Source organism: Elgaria multicarinata, chromosome 11, assembly GCF_023053635.1.
Source record: "Elgaria multicarinata webbii isolate HBS135686 ecotype San Diego chromosome 11, rElgMul1.1.pri, whole genome shotgun sequence".
Taxonomy (NCBI): domain Eukaryota; kingdom Metazoa; phylum Chordata; class Lepidosauria; order Squamata; family Anguidae; genus Elgaria; species Elgaria multicarinata.
The window spans coordinates 12,773,494-12,782,832 of record NC_086181.1 but is presented as its reverse complement, the minus strand read 5'-3'; positions in this window follow the sequence as shown (position 1 = coordinate 12,782,832).

The window sequence follows — 9,339 nt, the reverse complement described above, 5'->3', positions numbered from 1 at the left end:
ATACATGGTATAGTTATTATTATTATTTTATAATGATGGGGGGGATTCTGCATTGGACACAATTATCAGATAGCATGCAAGTTTTCATAATACAAGAGCATATTGAAGACAGGATCAGATAACTGTTAATCTAAGGAAAAACCTTTATTTGCGTATGGCCTCCTGCAAGTCAAAATATGTCACAGAAAGCAAGCCACATGCCATGATCTAAATTTATGGGGTATCTACATTTGAAATTTGAAATATGACCCAGCAGAGCTGGAGAAGGTGTAGAAAAAGGCAACTACAATTATTTGTGGTGGGAGATGAAACATTTTCCTAAGGGAAAAATGGCCTAAACCAGAGTTGGGGAACTTGCGACAGTCCAGATGTTGCTGGACTCCAGCACAAATCAGCATGGTCAATGGTTGGGGATGGTTGGAGTTGTAGTCCAGCAACATCTGGGGGACACAGGTTTTCCACCCCTGGGGGCTGTCTTCACAGCACTGAGTTAGGGCTTCTGTGCCGCCAAACCTCACAGTATTGCTGGTGCAGGGTGGCAGTGAGTAATCTTGACAAAGATAATCTGGAGGAGACAGCGTGGGCTTTCTAGTGGCCATTAGGCTCACTGACCCACCCCTTGCCCAGGCAGATGGTGGCCAATCAATGGTCACCATCCGCCCAGCCACGACTCTGGAGTGAGGCTAGATGGTGGATACGCTGTATTCTCCTCGCTCCGGAGAAAAAAGTCAGGGTAATTCCCTGACTTTTTCATCTGTAGCTTCACTGGAAAGCCTTTGGATGGGTGCACAGTGGCTGCTGGGTCGTATAATCAATCCACCATGACCTCGTACCCACCCCGGGGCTTCTCATGCGTTTAGATAGCCCCCCGGTTTAAGAGAGGAGTACATTGTGCAGGGCCACTAGCATAACTATACCGTGGCTCTAAGATAAGAGCACATTAAAAAATGCCAAGCATTAGACAGTCTGACAAGATCTGTTCTACAGAATTATGAATGGTGAACAAAGGGCGAATGCAGCAAAAATGTGTCTTACTCAAAAACACAACTGCCATCCAGTGACACTGATCAGCAGTAGGTTCAGGACAAACAAAATACATACTTCATGCAGTGCAAAATCATTGCGTGGAATTAATGGCTAGAGATTATTGTGCAGGGCTACTAGCATAGATGACTTTCCTAATGGAAAGGACAACATTCATGGAAGAAGGGTTTATCAGCGGTTATCAACAGACAAAGTTGAAAATGGAACCTCCATATTCAAGGGCATTATTACCAAACACTGGAGACAAATTATAGAGGCTGGCTATTTCCATTATGCCATGTTGGTGATTTTCCCGAAGACAACTGGCCAGCTTCCATTAGAATATTGCATAGGATGGACCTTTGGTCTAATATGTAGCAAGTCTGAACTAAGACCAGAGTATACATTTTTCAGACCAAAACTTTTCCCCATCTGTGATTCACAATGTGTCAAATGAGCACTACCCCCTTCCTGCTCCGGTAGCCCTACAAGCTGAACACTGGTGGGAGTGCCAAAATTGTATTATCAAACAAGGGCATCAAATATTTCACCGCTGAAGTTTCCAAGCTCTCTTGGAGGACGGGATCTGTTTAGATATCAGATGTTCTTTCAGTAGGGCCAGTGAACCACTGTTGAGTAATGGCTAAATTCCCCAAAGCATCTTCTTTTTGCCATCAGTGTGTTATCACTACTGCCCTTTAGCTCTCTAGGCAGGTTGGACAAGAAAGTATCGTTTTCTTAATCCTACACCTCAGCCTGAAGCTCTTTCAGCTTAAAATGGGAGATTGTTTACAGAAGATGAAAGATTCTCGACCACCACCTGGTTTCTGTCTGCAACCACATTGGACAAGGGGTGAAGCTGCTGCTCCATTTATCTTGGCCTCTTGGCTGCTCTCACAAGAAGAGCCTGCTTTGGATGCATGGGATTTCTGTTCTTTAAGTGTGGAAATAGTGAAGAGTTTTGAGAAGGAAGTTGAATGGCGATTGAAGTATTATCATTATTGTTGATTGCATTTCTATACAGCTTTTCTGGGATCAATCAAGGGGGTTTACAAAGGGTTGAAAACACAATCAAATCTAAACATAGTAAGATATTGAAAACAACATTAAAAACCATGACAACAATTTAAAAACCAAGTTAAAAGATGTGTCTTGACCCCTTCCTTGAGAGCAACACAAATGAAAGCCTGTTCCTATGGGCCTGAGAAATGGGCCTCTGCAAGTAAGGGTGTCTTCAAAAGGTCCTCTCCTGCTGATCTTAATAACTAAACAAGTTCACACAGGGAGACACCAAACAGGATATTCCACAATGAAAGTGGTATATAAAAGGCAGGAGCCACACTACTGCTTTATAGCGGTATTGAAGGGCACTGACAACTGTTGGGGCCCATGACACATCTACACCAAGCAGGATATAACACTATGAAAGTGATATAAAAGCGGTATATGGTATGTGTCATGAGCCCCAATAGTTGTCAGTGCACTTCAATACCTCTGTAAAGCAGTAGCGTGGCTCCTGTCTTTTATAGACTGCTTTCATAGTGTAATATCCTGTTTGATGTAGAGGAGCCCAGGGATATGAGGTCCCTCAGATAGCCAGGCCCTAAGTCGTTTAAGGTACAATCCTTCAAAATCCTTTAACTCCCAGCATTCCACAGTGAGCCATGCTGGCTGGGACATTCTGGAAGTTGTAGGCCTTTATTTTCCATCTAAAGATGCATAGGATTTAAAATTTCAGAGATTATCATCAAGTCCTTCAATTGAGCCTGGAAAACAATTGACAAGCAGTGCCGATCTTTCAGTATTGCTAGTGATATGAACACAATACTGTGCACCAGTTAGCAGCCTAGTTGCTGCATTCTGGAATATTTCCCTGGAAAAAAATGTGGGACTCCAGAACAACAAACATGGGAGCAAAAAGAGAGGAATACCATTATGAAGGAGACCCTGTTGTTGTTGTTGTTGTTGTTGTTGTTGTTGTTGTTGCTGTTGTTGTTTCTGGGGGTGCTCAGTTGTAGCTGGCTGGGGTCAGGGTGTGTTTTTAGTTCTCACAACATCTGCTCCCCCAACACACACACACACACACACACACAGAGGGTGGGGGGGGGCGGGAGAGCGGCAGTTCTTTCTCTATCTGCCATCAGTTGTGTGGCATAGAATTGCAATGCAACTTCCTTTGGGATAACTAAAATGATAGGTTTTGTTCAGAGGGGCTGAGTAATAATTATGTTCATGTGCACGAAGGAATTGTCTCTCAGGTCATATTGGCTACTGGCCCTTAGATTTGGGGAGTTTGGGGGTGGGGAGGAAAGGGGGTGGTCATGAGAGTTTCTTTTTTGTCTCTCCCTGCACCACATGACTAGGCTCTTTCATTAGAGTCATCCAGAGCAGTTTGTTCTGCAGGTAGAGCCTTATCTGAAGTGCACCATCTGTTTATGGCATAGTATGGACTGGGCTGCCTGAGTTGACTTGGATGCTTGAGCTTGCATTGCGGGCAAGGGGGTTGGCTAAGGTGGAATTTGGATATCTTCCAAACAAATGATTCTAAATCCAGGGAAAAGCAGGAAGTTGATTAGGAGGGAGTTATACTTGTCAGCCAGAAGCTAAATAGAAGGAGGCACTAAATGCTCATGTCCAGCCTGATGCAGCTTCTCCAAACTGACAATTGGCTTTCGGGACACCTTGTTCTGCAGACAAGGCACAGATAAAAAACAAGAAGCCCTCATAATGAACACTAAGTTGTCACTAGATAAACTGTCACCACTTGCATTTTGTTTGGCTCCCTCTGGTCCTTTCTTCTAGTCCCAAGTTCTCAAATCTCACAAGAACAGTATTACAAGTTTTAACTGATTAAATGCTATGATTAATTAACAGTGTGTGTGTGTGTGTTTAAGCAGATCAATTAAATCATGCAAATTTCTGGCCTTACAAAATGGACTATTTTTGTTCTCCAAAAATGAACTTTGCTTAAAACAAATAACTAAATCAGAAATAATTTTGCCGTGGAATCATTCTCAAATTCATTGCAAATATTCAAATTAATATTATTCTGAATAGAACATTTTTCAATATTCTCATAGCTGGATTTTTGTAGGATTTAGTAATTCTAGCAGGGGGAAGTACAAAAGTACTGAATTTGTTCAGCATAAAATTAGTCAACAGGACTAATGCTTTTTATGTATACTTCAAAGTTGAATTTCCAAAGTTCAAAACTCAAATTGCTAACATAGACAACTGAGTAGCTCTATGATCTGTTGTGGCATGTCCTCCAGGTTGCCAGGAGGAGCATATTTATTTATTTCATTTACATCCAAGCTTTACTTTCATGGAAGTCAATGCAGCATATGGTTCTTAGGTGGCATCTAGGCATATACAGATTTTGTTAAATCTGTTCCACCTACGTTTTGCATATTGTCCAGGTTACTAGAGGGCCATCTTGTTGGAGGGGAGAAGAGAGCTGACTTTTTTTTTTTAAAAAAAAAATCCTTTTGTTTTCATGTCTTTACTATTATATTACATAGTTATTAATGATGCTTTAAAATGTAAACTGCTTTCTGAGGTTTAAAATGTAAACTGCTTTACTTTAAAATGTAAACTTAAAAATGCAAACTGCTTTCTGAGATTTACCTCTCTCTCTCTCTCTCTCTCTCTCTCTCTCTCTCTCTCTCTCTCTATATATATATATATGGTGCTTAATAATCTGCTCTGTTTTGTTTTTGTTTTGTTTTGTCAGTCATATGCAGTCAGAACCATGATGGGTTGCATCCAGGATCTGCCTTCCATGAGAGGAAGGAGTTCCCTTGCAGAAGATCTTGCTTAATTTGGGGGTTCTTTTAAGGTGGCCATGTGTCCCACTTTACAATCCTCTACCTGAAGAGCTGTTAGAGGACAGTCCTCTATTCGTAGGTGTCCACTCCAAGTCTGGTTTAAAGGCAAATGGTCCATGAAGTTGCAATCCTCTACAATCATCAACACTTAGCACTTGGACAGCAGACTGAGCAACCATACAAGTCACTTAGGGCTCATCTACACCAAGCAGGATATTCCACTGTGAAAGCAGAATGAAAGCAGTACATAAAAGGCAGGAGCCACACTACTGCTTTATAGCAGTATTGAAGTGCACTGCAGGATCAACAGTACTGCTTTATAGTGGTACTGAGGTGCACTGACAACTGTTGGGGCCCATGACACATCTACACCAAGCGGGATATAACACCATGAAAGCAGCATATGGTATGTGTCATGGACCCCAACAGTTGTCAGCACACTTTAATACCGCTATAAAGTAGTAGTGTGGCTCCTGCCTTTTATATACCACTTTCATACCACTTTCATAGTGGAATATCCTGCTTGGTGTAGATGAGCCCTCAGTCAATCTTCCCCACTATGGTGTGTTGTAATCTATTTCTATTTAAATTATAGTAATTATTTCTAAATTTGCATTTATTCATTTATGTATTTATTGCATTTTTATACCACCCAGTAGTCGAAGCTCCCTGAGCGGTTCACATCTCTCTCTCTATAAGCAGATGTAAACGTAATGCAAATCAGTGCCCTCTTTTCTGGAGATGCATTTCCTCTCTTTTTAGCAATGCATAAGTTGCCACCATATGTTCCCTCCACAGTACTCAAGGACCTCATTATTTAACCCATGACAAGCTTCAGAACCTATGGATGCCACTTCGCATCCATAGGGGTTATAGTGTAATGTGAACCCAGAGAGCATGGATTATGTGAGGGTTGAACAATCTTTGCATGACCCATGGTCGCCAGGTTTGCATGATGTTTCAAAGGTTGTGGACTGCACCCCCACAGATTCAAACAGACTCTGTCTTCCAAACAAACCTAAGCTTTATTTAAGCAAAGCCTTTTCCACAGAGCTGTTTAAAGCTGTGGCCTCTCTCTCCTCAGGCCAGAAGCAGTGGGTGTTGCCCTCAACTACTTCCTGGCTCCTCCCGGAAAACACACCCCATCCAGGCCAAATCCATCAGTTCTTTCATATTATTACATGTGACATGACAGCCCCCAAGTGGGGGTTGCATAATCAAAATGGTGGCGACACACACCCTGCATGCACTGCAGCCTTACCATGGGTTAAATATCCCATGGTGGGCTGTCGTGTTGTGCAAACAGTCTCTCTGTAGCATTTTCACCACCCACCTCCTCAAGGCAGGAGGGGCTGCCTTGGGGAAGAGGGAGGTTGGAAAGTCTACTTCCATCAGCGCAGTTGATCCAGCATAAATTTGGATCCAACACGAGGAGTTTTACCATACTCTTGATAGGCCACCACACAAAACTGGCAGGCTGTGATCAGGTCAGAAGTTGTGGAGGCACAAATTAACCAGAATAGCCACCTCTGTGGCCTACCAGCCACTAAGAACCCAACTTGCCCCGACAGACCATGACTTTGGCCTAGGAACTCACAGGAGAGACAGAGGATGGCAATAAACTATAAATACCCTGCTTAAAAATAAAGTTGCCTATAAATCTCCAGACATGTTGAGTGAGACAGTGGAAAAAAGCATGAAACTGAAGGCCGAAAATACCCCCTGTCACCACACAGGAGGGCGAGCCAAGCCGTCAGCCTGTCTGCCGGGCGTCTGCGTCTCCCCTGCTTTCCATGGTTGCCTCTAACAGCTTTTAATTCACAAAACTGAAATGAAGCAATCAGTTTTCATTTCAAATGCAGCCAGGCTTTCAAAAGAATGAAGTCATTTCCCCTCTTTTCCTCCCCTCCCTATCTTCATTTTCCCTCTCTCTTTGCAGTCTCTCCAAAGTTCATATATATATATATATATATATATATATATATATATATATATATATATTCAAGAAGAAGAAGAAGAAGAAAGAGAAGGAGGAGAAAAGCACACAAGACATTTCTCCACTGAAACTGGGCAGCTGGTAGTTGATTTATGAAGTGTTGAAAAGCATCTTCAGAGCTGTCATTTATCTTAAAGCCTTCTGCCTAAGTAAACAAAGATCACCCCCCTTTCCCCTCCCCACACTAATTATAGTTACAGTAGAAACACAAGCCCAAAGCCTATTAACAAGCGACTTAAAAAGACAGCACCTTTGAAGCACCCAGCTTCTAGATGTATGCAAAGGCAACACTAACGAGAGCCATATCTACATTTCTGAGGAACTCCAGGACTCTGGTGCAAGTCGACACACTGCAAAGAAACTCTGGGCCAAGGTTGTACATACTTTGAGAGGTGAATGAATGTGGAATTCCAGATGGTAACTGTCACAGCATTCTGATTCCTGATTGCAGGAAAGGGTGTTCCCTTCTGCTGCGAATGAGGCGGGTGAGCAGGATAAATTTTACTGGCCAACCCTGTAATACGTGACTTGGCCTCCGTGCAAAGGTCTTCTGGACTCTGGAGCTATCTGCAACTTTCTGTGACAAACCTGTTCTCTGCCCATGTTGGTTGCTCTGTGCGGGTTGGAACAGAAGTTTGGGCCAGATGGTCCTTTGATCTCATTCCTTTCCAATTATGATTCTATAAACTAATATGAGGCCAAAACTCTGGCTTATATTTTCAGATTTCAAACATGCATGTGGAATTCCCCCCACCCCACCCCTCCTCTTTCTCAAATTATACATTTATGTCTGTATGTTGCAATACCATCGGAACGCAGAAGAAGTACCAAGGCCGCAATCCTAAACCCACTTACCTGGGTGGAAGCCTCCTCAGAGATAGTGAGATTACTTCTGAGTAAACACTATAAATGCGGTATTGGGTGCAGAATTTAGCCTACAAATATTTCAGCTTTCACTTAAACAAAAAAACAAAACAAAAAATCATGCAGCAGAAGAAACCAGTTTCTACCCAAATTTATGGTTTTGAAATTAAGCTTTAAATGACATCTTTCTCCAACATCCTCTAGGTGTGTTGACTGTAATTCCCATCACCTTTACAATTGGCCATGCCGGCTGGGCATAATGGGAGTTGTAGTCCAAAATGTCTGGAAGATGCCAGATTGTGGAAGGCTGCTTTAAAGTCTATATTAGAAGCTAGTGTGAGAGGAGGCTTTCTGAATAAGGTCTCCAGTTGGCTGGGAATGGGCCTTTTAGGCATAGAATTTGGACCACCTGGGGGCAAAACTTTTTTTTTTAATTTAAAGCATGAAATATGCACAACTTTGACCACAGGAGTTTTCCCTAAAACACAAAGATCTTAAAATCTGAATTAGTACTTGATATTTGAGTATGGAAAATTAAACATTTGCTGAATTTTGAATTTATGTAACATTAGTTTTAACTCTGCTACGAATAGTGGCAAATGAGACTGATGGGTCAGATATATGGGCCCTTAGTATAAGGTTTAGCACTGGGTGGGCAACTTGAGGCCCTCCAGATTTTTTATTTTGGCCTATAACTCCCATCATCCTTCATTGGATAAGCTGGCTAGGGCTGGTGGGAGTTGTAGGACAAAACATCTAGAGGCCCACAAGTTGCACATACCTGGAGCAGAAGCAGAGGGCTATGGCTTGGTGGTAGAGCACATGGACTCTTCTGTATGCTTATGGTGGTAGGATCCAAGGAGCCAGACTAAGGATACTGCATTATGAAAGTGGTATATAAAAGGCAGGAGCCACACTACTGCTTTATAGAGGTATTGAAGTGCACTGCTTGGTATGGCTCCTGCCTTTTATATACCGCTTTCATATCACTTTCATAGTGCAATATCCTGCTTGGTGTAGATGATGCCTAACACAGGTTTTGTTTGCATAATCAGACTAATATACTGGCTGGTGCCAGCATTTGGATCGGCATCATCAGGCACCCGCTAAGGCCTGCCATTGGGACGGGGGGAGCTATTGCCAATCACCGGAGAACTATGGCCCTGCTGCTTCTGACCCTGCTAGCGCAGCGGAAGTGTGGGCAAGGGGCAATTGCAATGAGAAGGGAAAATGGTGTTGGGCCCAGCAGCAGAAGAGGGCAAGTGAATGGGCAATGTTGGTGAGGAGCACTGAGGTCATCTTACCAGAGGATTCCTCAGAACCTGGAGCTGGCACTGGTTACATAGGAAGCTGCCTTGTACTGAGTCAGACCATTGGCCCATCAAACCCAGTATTGTTGACACTGATTGGCAGAGGCTCTCCAGGGTTTTACGCAGGAGTTTTTCCAGCCCTGCATCGAAATGCCAGGGATCGAACCTGGGACTTCCACATGCAAAGCAGGTTCTTTACCACTGAGCTACAGCCCTCTCCCCTTGTGAGGCAATGCTTTGCGGAGTCTTTTAATGAACACACCAGATTTGTTGGCTACTGGATAGGTCAAGGGATGTGCTCTTGTTCTACGGAGCCAAG